Source organism: Hemitrygon akajei, chromosome 29 (genome assembly GCF_048418815.1).
Source record: "Hemitrygon akajei chromosome 29, sHemAka1.3, whole genome shotgun sequence".
In the NCBI taxonomy this organism is placed as follows: Eukaryota; Metazoa; Chordata; class Chondrichthyes; order Myliobatiformes; family Dasyatidae; genus Hemitrygon; species Hemitrygon akajei.
The window spans coordinates 35719267-35731848 of record NC_133152.1 but is presented as its reverse complement, the minus strand read 5'-3'; the positions used below and the strand labels follow the sequence as shown (position 1 = coordinate 35731848).

The window sequence follows — 12582 nt, the reverse complement described above, 5'->3', positions numbered from 1 at the left end:
TATATATTTATATATATATATAAACAGCCGGAGTCTCTCCCTCTGGCTCCCAGCCAGGCGGAGCTGTCAGTCTCTCCTCTCTGTCTCTCCAGCCCAGGTAATACTAACCCATATCAAATGCCCTCGCCGGTAGCAGAAGTGACAGAGACGCCTGTCCTGATATCCCTGAAACATTCGCCATCGGGCAGTATCACTGGATTGAACCGCGGGCGGCACACATTCCACCTGTGACCTGCGGGAAATTAGTCGGCGGCTTGAATTTTTACAAATTACTTGGCGACAGTGGCAACTCAACCAACTCCATGTGAAGAAAGATTTTCGCTCTCGGTTCCCACATCAAATATCAGTAGACCGTAGGTAAATATTTAGTTTGCCTTTTGACCAATTATTCGGGCGCAAGTGTGATCTTTTTAAACTTTTAAAGTTGGTTCTATCTCTATTAAATGAATTTTAGTAATGCTGTATTTATTTATCCGGTGATTCTCTAGCCGTTCACGATGCGTATGAGTATCTTTTCATATTTTGATTTAGATGTATTACTTGTATTAATTTCCTCTGTGGATTAAATTGTGGATCTTTAAATTTTTGGTATTTTGATTATGCTTGAAAACAGTTTCTATTTTCTTAGAGGTTGGTTTGGCGCTTTATTTTGAACCTGGAATATTATTTAAATGCACATTTTCAGTTATTTTCCATTGCAGAATGTCACGCTTTAGTTTCCCTTAATTTAAATGCAAAAGATGCTTAAGAATTGTTACGTGTTCGTTAATTTTTCAACATTTCTTTGCTTCTGTGATATTTATATTGCCATGAATGAATAGTTCGAGAGTTTCACTTAGTTTCCAATATATTTAATTAAATGTAGTTTTGGTTTCAAATCGTTCCTTCATTTAACACTAAATCTCGCCTATACAAAAGGTTTCTGGCTGCACTTAAAACTCTTGCTTTTGTTTATGTGCGTTGTCATATCTACATTTTGAAGAGCATTCGGCAGAAATAGTGGGAACTCGTTTTGGAAAACACAATTGTCAAAGTTTATCGAGATATTGGAGAACAATTTTATTAACGGGTTTCCAATGTCAGGAACCTTATGGATTCCAATAGGATTTTACTTGGCATCTTATCAAAAGGTTGGTTGACCTTGGGACTGGAGATCCCCAGTGGCACTCTCACTTAGAAAATAACTGAGATCTTGCCTTTTTAGAGGAGTTAGCAGACAATTAGTATTTTGTCTGAAATTGTATCTGATAGCATGGAAAGATATTTTTATATGAAAATGATGTTTGGATGGTATTGTTTAATCCTTGCAACCAGCTAATAATGACAAATTCCTTAAATGATGGCAGACAGCACCCTCAGTTTTAAAAAGCATAAAATGGGTCAGGGAAACTTTTTAAAATGATTGTTTTCAAACACTTTAGCTTGTAAGATACAAATTGTGTCAAAATAGGTTAGCTCTTTGACAACAATGAAGCAACATTCTTCAAATGGCCACCAGGAACAGAAATAACCTTGCAAATGAGCCTGTTCCATGAAGGCAGTCACCCTCTAGAGAAGCTGCTGCTGCCTCCCAAGGTCTATGGCTTCAACTGTTAGTCATTTTATTAAATTTATTTAATTTAATTTAGCTTTATTTTCTAGTTCGTTTTAACTTGGATTTGTATGATTGCCAGTTGAGGATAGTTTTGTGTTTCAAGCAGTTGATATTGTGGGTTTGTGAGTCTATAAACAAAAAAAAGTCCTGTGAACCAAGAGGAAATAAATTGTATTAATACAACACCTTTCATAAGTAAAGCAATTTTTATAATGCTTCACTATCAGTGAAACACAGACACCATTGTGCAGGAAAAAGCATCAGCCAATTTTCATACAATACATAATTTTAATACATAAGAAAAAGTGCAATGATTTGTGTAGATAATCTGTTCAACTCATGTTAATTAAGCAAATTAACATTGACCAGAATACTAGGAAACTCTTCTGCTTTTCCTGAGGTAGCATCATGTCCAGTGACAATAGCTAGGGCATCTGTTTAATATCTCATGTGAACACTCATTATAGCATGGTTAACTGCATATTTTGCTCAAAATCTGTAGGCTAGAACAGCACAAGAAATTCTGCAGATGCAGATGCAGTTCCAGAGCTATGCACACAAACTGCTGGAGGAACTCAGCAAATCAGGCGGCATCTATGGAAATGAATAAACAGTCTTCAGGCCAAAACACTTCATCCCATAGGTCTAGAACACATACCCACTTTAGTCTGACACAGAGGCAACATGCTACGAAGTGTACATCTTAAAAGTAGAAGTAAAGTTCTATCAGCAGATGAAGGGAGCTAGGCAAATCCACTATTCAAGTTGAAGTGGCACATTTGTGGCACCTTTTTAGAATAATCAATCTTAAATTAGCCTTTTACTGATTTTAATCCAATCCTAAATTTGTCTTCTCTTGACTACTATGGTTAAATATATTATGCTTTATATTATCAGAGGTGTTGTAAAATTCCTGAAGTGGATGATAATTTTTTGTCTGTTTTCATGTGCACTGAAGATTTGAACAAAACTCTGGCAATGTACTGCTTGCACTGATTAAATTCCATTGCATTGAACATGAATATGTTTCACTGCACAATAAGATTTTGAGGCCTAAGTTTTTAATGTAGAGAGTATCCAATGGCGCATCACTGTGATATAATTAGATAAAAATCAACAGGCTGGAAATTCACAATGTTAAAGGGAATTTTATGTTCATAATTTTTCCTATCCCACTCAAGCTTTCTTTAGAAGGACCAGCTGTTTTCTTTAAACCTGTGATAGAGGGAATTATTCAAATCTTTGGTTAATGTGCCAACACCTCCCAGCATCATATGTGCATGATAAACAGACATAAACTACAATGCATTGTGCATTTGCTTCTAGCATTCATTTTATAGAGAAGTATTTCAGTATTGTATCTGAGGAAAAGAAGACTATCTTCTGCATCCACAGCAGCTTACCACTGCTGTTTTTTTAGTTGACATCTGCACCTTTAAAAGTGTGCTATGGTAGAATAATGTAAAAGTATAGTGGTTGTGTACAATCCATGAATTATACCTCCTAGGAGAATGGCACTTTCCATCTTAAATGACTTCAGTTCAGTCAGCTGGAATGTTTGCTTTTATTGGATGTTTTCATCAGCACCAAATGGGCTACCTTTCCTTAATGGAGCATTGCTGGAGTATCTCTTCTCTTCGCAAGCAGCAAAACTACTTTTGATTCCATGATTTCATCTTTATTGCAAAAGATGCATCTCTTTTTATTTTTTATTTTAAAATATTTTTTTAATTATTATTGAAGATCAACAAAAAAGATACATAAGTCAATATGCCATTATGTACAAGGAAGAATTAAATTAGCAAATAACTGATTAACAAAGCTAAGCAATATATCAATAATAATAAAAAAAAGAGTTAAGAATATTTTTTGAAAGAAAAAAGAAGGAAAAAAAGAACCCCTACTAAGAATAAAAAACCCTACTAACTGGGGGAAAAAAACCCATTGGGAGCACAACCCCGGAGCTATACATCATGCTATACATCATACAAGCTTCCATAAAAGAAAAACATCAATCCGCCAACTCAAATCCATTTAAAGAAAAATCAGAAGGAAACCATATTAATTAACTCAAATCAGATGATAGTAGCGGGCAAATGAACCCCACATTTTCTCAAAATCAAATCAAGGATGAAAAGTTCGACTTCTGATTTTCTCCAAAGCATCACTTGAGAAAACCATTGTATCAAAGTAGGAGCAGAAGCATCTTTCCATTACAACAAAATAGCCCTTCTGGCCAATAATGTAACAAATGCAATTACATGTTGGTTGATGGAGAAATACCATGAGTATATTGAGGGATTATACCAAATAAAACTGTCAATTTATTAGGTTGTAAATTAATTTTTAAAACTTTAGGAATTGTAGAGAAAATAGATTTCCAAAAATGTTTCAATACAGAACACGACCAAAACATATGTCAATGCGGCTGTCTCAGTTTTACATCTGTCACACTGACTATCAACATTAGGAAACATTTTAGACAGTCTCTCCTTTGTCAAATAGTAACAATGTACAATTTTAAATTGAATTAAAGAGTGACTGGCACAGGTCGAAGGAGAGTTAACCAACTTCAAAATCCGCAACCAATATTCTGTTATCAAAGTCATGTTAAGCTCTCTCTCCCAATCTTGCTTAATTTTAAGTGAAGGGTAATTGTGCTGTTGTAACAATAAATTATAAATTTTCCCAATAAAACCCTTTACTAAAGGATTCATTTTTAAAATAATATCTAACAGGTCAGAATCCTGTATATATGGAAAATTACTTAAATATTCTTGTAAGAAGTGTCTGACCTGAAGATATTGCAGGAAATGTGAATACGAGAGAGAGTATTGAGTTACTAATTTCTCAAAAGACATCAGTCGGCCATCTTGGAACAGATCCATGAAGGAATAAACTCCTTCATGAAGAAAGGAGTTCTCCTCCAAAGAAGAAAGGTAGGATCACTTAATGAAGGTTTAAATAAATAATTTCGATAAATTAAACTAAAACATTACGAAACTGGATCCAAATTCGTAATGACTGTTTAATCACAGGGCATAAATCTAAATTAGTAATTTTGGCCAGTGGTACACGTAGAGAAGCTCCTAATAATGAGGTTAAGTGAAACTGTTTCACAGCATTCAATTCCAAATCAGCCCAAGGTGGTCATTCATTTTTATCAGCCCAATATAACCAAAAACACATATAACGTATATTAACAGCCCAATAATACATTCTTAAATTAGGTAGAGCAAGACTTCCATCTTTTTTTAATTTTTGTAAATGATATTTACCAATTCTTGGTCTTTTTTTATTCCAAACAAAAGATGAAATAATGGAGTCAACCTGATTGAAAAACTTCTTAGTTAAAAAATAGGAATATTTTGAAATACATATAAAAATTTTGGTAAAATCATCATTTTAACTGCATGAATTCGGCCGGCTAACAAAAGTGTAAGTGGATTCCATCTACAAAATAATTGCTTCATAAAATCAACTAAAGGAACCAAACTAGCTTTATAAAGGTCTCTATGATTTTTAGTAATAATAATAATACCTAAATATTTAAATGAGTTCGTAACTCTAAAAGGAATGTCATCATATATAGAAGCAGAATCATTTAGGGGAAATAATTCACTTTTATGAAGGTTTAGTTTATATCCCGAAAACTTTCCAAAATCGTTTAATAGTTTCAATAAACTCGGAATGGATTCTTCAGGATTCAAAATATAAACTAACAGATCATCAGCATAAAGACAGATCTTATGAACAGTCTCATTTATGAGAATTCCATGAATATCTTTAGCTTCACGAAATGCAATAGCCAAGGGTTCCAGCACCAAATTAAATAACAAAGGACTTAATGGATATCCTTATCTCGTACCCCGTGAAAGCCGAAAAAAAGATCTGCAATTATTAGTAATAACAGTAGTAATAGAGCTTTTATATATTAATCTGATCCACTTATTAAAATTAATACCAAAGCTGAATTTCTCTAAAACATTAAATAAGTATTTCCATTCAACTCTGTCAAATGCCTTTTCAGCATCGAGAGAGACAATACATTGGGGAGTCTTAGAAAAGGATGAATATATAACAGTTAACAGTCTCCGAACATTAGAGAAGGAATAACGGCCCTTTACAAAACCTGTTTGGTCTTGTGAGATCATTTTAGCTAGAATATTCTCCAGCCAATTAACCATTATTTTTGAAAGAATTTTAGCATCCACTTTTAATAATGAACTAGGTCTATATGAATCACAGTCAGTAGGGTCTTTATTAAGAATTAAAGAAATAGTAGCTTCATAAAATGTGCGAGGTAACTGTCCTATCAAAAAAGAATCTTTAAGCATTTCCAACATATATGAAGAAAGCAATTTTTCAAATTTGTTATAAAATCCTACAGAATAACCATCCAGTCCAGGAGCTTTACCAGATTGCATTGAAAAAATAGCTTTCTGAATTTCGTTTTCAGTAATAGGAGCATCAAGAGTTTGTTGATCTTCAACAGAAATTCAAGGAAAATTGATCTTTTGTAAAAGATCATTCATTTTAGAAGAATCAACTGAAAACTGTGATTTATAAAGTTCAATATAAAAGTCTTGAAAAATTTTATTAATATCTTCATAATTACATGCTAAACTACCATCTCCCTTACAAATTTTTAAAATCTGTCTTTTAGCTCTAGCTGCTTTTAACTGAGATGCTAATAGCTTATTATTTTTATCTCCAAACACATAAAATTGACTTTTCAATTTAAGCAAATTTCTTTCAATAGGATAAGTTAATAATAAATTATATTGTGATTGGAGTTAAACTCTTTGTTTGAATAAATCAATGTTAGGAGAGATTGCATAAACATTATCCAAGTCTTTAATTTGCTTGGAAATCTTATCTAACTCTGTTTTTGTCTGTTTGTTAAGCTTAGCTAAATAGGAGATTATCTGACCACGCAAATATGCTTTAAATGTATCCCATATAATCGATTTCGACACATCTCCCGTATTATTAAAAAGAAAAAAATCTTTTATCTGAGTCTCAATAAATTTGACAAAGTCCGAACTTTGTAATAAATTTTCTGGAAAATGCCAAGGCAAATTTGCAATAACAACATCATTCAATTCAAAAGCTAAGCTTAAAGGCGCATGATCTGAAAGAACTATAGCATCATATTCACATTTCTGGACTTTGGACAAAAATCAGGGATCAGCTATAAAATAATCGATTCTCGAATATATTTTGTGAACATGTGAAAAAAAAGAATAATTGCTATCATTAGGATGTAAATGTCTCCAAATTTCAACTAGGCCAAAATCAATTAAAAAAGAGTTAACAAGTGATGCAGAACAACTCAGAAGCCATTGATTGGTTGAACTCTTGTCAATCAAAGGATTTAAACAACAGTTGAAGTCACCACCCATTAACAACATATATTCATTTAAATCCGGCAATAAAGCAAATACATTTTTTAAAAAAGGATCATCTACATTAGATCCATATAGGTTAACCAGACCAATTTTTCTTTTGCAAATTGTTTCTTTAACAATTAAAAATCTACCATTAATATCTGACACAATGTCTTCTTGGATGAATAAAATATTAGATTTAATAAAAATAGATACTCCCTTTGTTTTGACAAGTAGCGTGAAATTGAAGGCCCTTCCACATTTTTAAAAATCTATTTTGTTCGCCCGTTTTGATGCATTTCTTGAGCAAAAATTATACCGGGTTGGAATCGATTAATGATGCATCTCTTTCAGAACTGCTGCCTCAATAGATTTTACATTCACTGCCAAACAAGCTAAAAGCTAAAATCTCTGGGAAAGTTCTTCATCTGCAGTAGCCTTTCACCTTGGAGAAGACAATCTCATTAAAAAGTCTGGCCCAAGATGGAAAATGTACCTTTTGCTATCAGTGCATGATTTATGCAATAAAACAGACATTTTTAAAAACTTCTGCCATGCTTTGAGAAACCCATTTATCATTTTTATTCAATCCCATTATTTAAGATTTCTGATTGCAGCTATCCTGAGTGTTCTGATTTCAGATTTATTTACTACAAACTATCGGGCCATTCAAAGTTTACAGATCAAAGCAGTGAGGTAGCAATAAAATTGTATTGTCATGCTAGGTGAACAATAAACATCAGTATAAAAGCAAGGGTAATGCTAAATATATAGGCTACCAAGGAATGATACAGATAATTAACCATTGTCATCGTTAATGTGCCATAATGTATGATGTGGGCCATCATGGTCTTGCATCTGTCTTTAATCTGAGTTCTAATAAGCTCCCCAAAACTTTTGCCTGTTAATAATACTTGTAAAATAAAGGGCTAATAAATTTGAAAAAGTAAAGATAAGCATATGAAAAACAGACTATATGTGTAGAGTTTTCAAAGAATTATATTCCATGGGAAGTATGACTTCTATGTATAGTACTAAATACTACAATTCTATCGTTATAGGTCTTCCGATCATAACGGTCCATTGGTTTGCAGATTAGTTGGACCATCAAGAAGGGAGCAGAGAATAAATTAAAATTCAATTTGTTGGAAAATAGCTCTGAATGTCAATATGGCACAATACTTCTATCCATGTCTTATTTGAACTAAAGAAATGCTGAGGGAAAATATCCAGGAACAAGAACAGTGTGCACTTGAATTGAATTTCTGGTCCCTTCAACAAATTTACTTGATTACTGGAGGTACACAATCCTTTTTATTTGCAATTGTAAATAAGTACATTAGTTAAATGAGCTGTGTTAGTTTCAATCTGATCTTTTTTCTCCATTTTGATTCATTTCCTATATCTATTTATGTCATCCAAACCAGTAGTAAGATAGATCAAAGTGAAGGCAGGCAGGCTTGTGGTTCTTCTCAGTAATTTCTATTAATCAGCTGATTTGAATTCAGTTATTGCTCAGTGTTTTATTGGAAGTTCTAAAGTTGATGTTTGCTTTATCTGTACACAAATCGTACATTAAAATCACTATACAATGGAGAGATACAATATAGTAATTAATACAAGACTTCACCTAGGTAAGGGTGAATAGTGCTAATACATAATACACTGTACCTATAATGAGACAAGTAGAACACATCAAATATAGAACTTTGGCTTCGTGTCAAACAGACCAGTATCACAGTACACAGATTATGTATATTATCAGAGAAGTAGCACTGTTTAAAATGTTGCAGATAACGTTGGTGTATGAATGCAAGAATACTAATTGCTTTGCAAACATTATCATTATATTTTAAATTATTCTTCTATAGATAATATCAATTTTAACTAACCAGAAAAGGAGAAATAAGTGCTTCAATAATGATTGTTGGTGTATTGTTTCAGAAAAAGGAGTAGTATATAATTGTAATGGTATTCTGGAGATTCTTACTGAGTCATAAAAGTAAACAAAAATAGGCATCAAATTTTTGGCATAAAATAGTTGGGAGATATTGAATGATAATAAGATTTTCTGCTGTATTTATCAAGTGGAATTCATAGACTAGATATGTAATGTCCTAAAAGGCCTACATAGGCCTACCCCTGCCAAAATGTGCCCTGTTCCTTGTGACTTTGTTCTCATTTATTCACAACTCCAACAACTCGAATTGAATCCTGACCTCCAGCGCTGGCTTTGTGAAGTTGGTCTGTTTACCCTGTATCTGTGTGTGTTTTGTCTTGGTGCTCCAATTTCCTCCCACATTCCATGTGTGGGTAGATCATTTAATTTGTCACTGTAAATTACCTCAAGTATGTATGTGAATGATAGAATCTAGAAGGAACAAGTGGGAATATGGGGAGCGCAAAATGGATTTAGTGTAAATAGCTCCTTGATGGTTGGCAGATTAACTATTGGCTCTACAACAATAATTGGATATTGCTAAGAAGGCCAGCATTTATTACCTGTGATAAGGTGGTGGTGATCTATCTCTTTAAATGCTGTAATCTTTGTGATGAAGGTAATAAAAACAGGTTGATGTAACTAAATGGCTTAACTTCTCCACAGACTGTCCCAGGCACAGCTGCGCAAGGGGGAGGGTTGGGCATAGGACTAGCAACCACATTCTGTAAAACCCAGTGCTATGGAAATACCAACAGAAACAACAAAGACCTCATCCCTGGTATAGGAAGGGTTTTTGATGGGTTACAGCTTGAAAAACTGGCCAGGATAGAGATCTATACTGTGATAAGCTTAAGAAGAAGAACAAAATGGCTTGCTAGGCCATGTGAAGGGCATGCAAGAATTAAGCACCTGTTCTGGGTCCAGAATTACAAATATATAGACCAGAATAGGTAAGTATAAAACATTTCCTTCTCTGATAGACAGTGGTGAGCCAGATGGATCTTGTGACAATATGGAGGTTCGCATTGTCATTACTGTATATATAATAATGTTAGTTCTTGTAAAATAGTAGCTTACTAACAATTTAAATTGCATATTTTCGAATTTGCATCTCTGGGTTGTTTAGCCAAACTGCCAGATTACTCTTTACTTCATCCCTCCTCCTTCAGGTTTCACCTATCACCTTGTGTTTCTCTCTTCCTCTTTCCCCCACCTTTTAAATCTACTGCTCAACTTTTTTTCTCCAGTCCCGCTGAAGGGTCTCGGCCCGAAATGTCGACTGTACTCTTTTCCATAGATACTGCCTGGCCTGCTGAGTTCCTCCAGTATTTAATGTGTGTTGCTTGGATTTCCAGCATCTGCAGATTTTCTCTTGTTTGTGATTGGATTACTAGCCTGCTTCATTATCAACATAGCCATAACATTGCTGTAAATTATTATATGTACATTAAAGGTATACTGCCCTCATAGAGATGCCCAGAAGTAAGATTTTCTTTTTCTGAAAGTATTTTTCTTTTACATAGTAATACTGAAGCCACTCATGTTGTTAATTAATGTCTCTACTGTAATCATTATCTCTAGTTTGTTGATATAGTTATTGACAAGTCTAGATCACCTTATAAACATTTTCATCTATGCTCTATTTCCTCATCTCCTTTTGGGTATTAATTTCTCACTTTGGGCAGGTTTACCAGCCGTCCATATCATTGACTCTATTTACAAAACACTTATCTTAAATCTATATTTAAATTTGATTCAGTTATTTACACTACCACATAACTCATTTGATATATCATGCATTGAAACAATTACGTGTATAAATCACCCATGTTTCATTAATTTTTACATCCATGGTTCTGATAATTGATGAAGTCTATCTGCTTGTATGTTATCCAGCATTTTTTTCCTGATTATTCTGCAAAGCATTTTCTTCTAAACAAACCAAGATACATTTAAAAGAATAAGGATAAATACAAGTCAGAGGAGAGGTTATCTCAAATACATATTTCAATAACAGTACAAACAGAGAAAAGAATACACAATGTCAGAATCATATATAGTATTAAGCTAATATAAAGAGAAAAAAAGAACATCTCTTAACAATTCAGAGAAAAAAAAGACTCAAAATTTCTGTTATTGAGAGAAAAAAACCACTAATCTAAAACAAAAAAAGGGGACTGAGCAGTCCATTTTGAGGATACAGTTTTAAAAAAAAGAAAAAAATCCTTCTGAACAAGTTTAAAACTTCGCGGAGAAGAAAAAAAAGTTAACTGAGAAAGTAAAAAGAATGAGATCATATGAAAATATTGAATAAAAGGTCACCAGGTTTGCTCAAATTTAAAAGATGTATCAAACTTCTGACTCCTAATTTTCTCCAAACTTAAATACAACATAATGGAGGAGAGCCAGAAAAAAACAGTAGGCGGATTGGGATTCTTCCAATACAATAGAATAGCTCTCCTCGCCAATAAAGTTGAGAACGCTATCATGCATTGAGCAGAAGCAGGAACATTTCCTGCTTCCATTGGAATAATCCCAAGATTGCTGTAAATGAATTAGTTTGTAGGTCCAAACCTATGACTTTTGATAATGTTCTAAAAACATCTCTCCAAAAATTATTTAACTTTATGCAAGACCAAAACATATGAGTCAAGGTAGCCACCTCAGTGTTGCATCTATCACAGGTGGGATTTATATTAGAAAAAATATGAGCTAGTTTATCTTTTGACTTATGCACCCTGTGCACTACCTTGAACTGAATCTAAGAGTGACAGGCACAGATAGATGAATTGTTAACTAAATGACAAAATTTATTCCATTGATTATCTGAGAGTGACTCTTGAAGTTCCAATTCCCAAGCACGTTTGACCTTATCATTAGACATCATTCGTAAATTCAATAGCCGTTTATAGATAATGGCTGTCAATCCTTTTTGAAATGGTTTAAGCTGAAAGATAACATCTATCATATTTGGTAAATGAGCAAATGAGTAATTCGGTAACAAACCGCTTTAAAAAATCCCTGACTTGTAAAGATCTAAAATATTGTGCATTAGATATATCATATTTGTCCACTAGCTGCGAAAAAGACATTAAAGAATCCTCTACAAACAAATCTAGAAAAGTTTTTATTCCCTTAGTTTTCCATGTTAAAAAGGCCTTATCTATAATTGATGCTTTAAAAAATAGTTAAGATGGATATTACTAGAAAGAGCAAAGTTACTTAAGTCAAAAAATCTGGGAAACTGAAACCAAATTTTTAATGTATGTCTAACAATGGGACTAAGATCTTGTCTACCAATCCTAGAAAATGAAAAGGGAAGAGGAGCTCCCAGTAAAGAAGCCAAAGAGAACCCCCTTACCGAGTTCTCCTCCAAGTCCAACCATGAAGGACAGTCCTGGTTATCTATACAGTGAATCCAAAAAGTAATATAATGAATATTAATTGCCCAGTAATAGAATCTAAAGTTTGGTAAAGCCAAGCCTCCATCTTTTCTTAATTTTTGCAATAAAGATTTACTCACTCTAGAACTCTTATTATTCCAGATATATGACAGGATCATAGAATCTATTGTATCAAAAAACGTTTTCAGGACAAAGGATGAAACAGCTTGAAAAGTGTATAAAAATTTTGGTAAAATTCTCATTTTTATAGCA

General features: G+C 33.3%; 1 protein-coding gene across 5 annotated transcripts in view; it reads left to right on the top strand.

The window, feature by feature from the left end:
• The window catches only part of tp73 (tumor protein p73), a 228472-nt gene that overhangs the window by 15443 nt on the left and 200447 nt on the right, over positions 1-12582 (top strand). Inside the window, exon 1 of one of the 5 annotated variants that reach the window (XM_073032169.1) lies at positions 242-357. The exons of the other annotated variants lie outside the window; for them this stretch is intronic. The gene's annotated coding sequence lies outside the window, so the exon portion shown is untranslated. Of the gene's footprint in view, positions 1-241; positions 358-12582 lie in introns of those variants that run through there. 5 annotated transcript variants of the gene reach the window in all.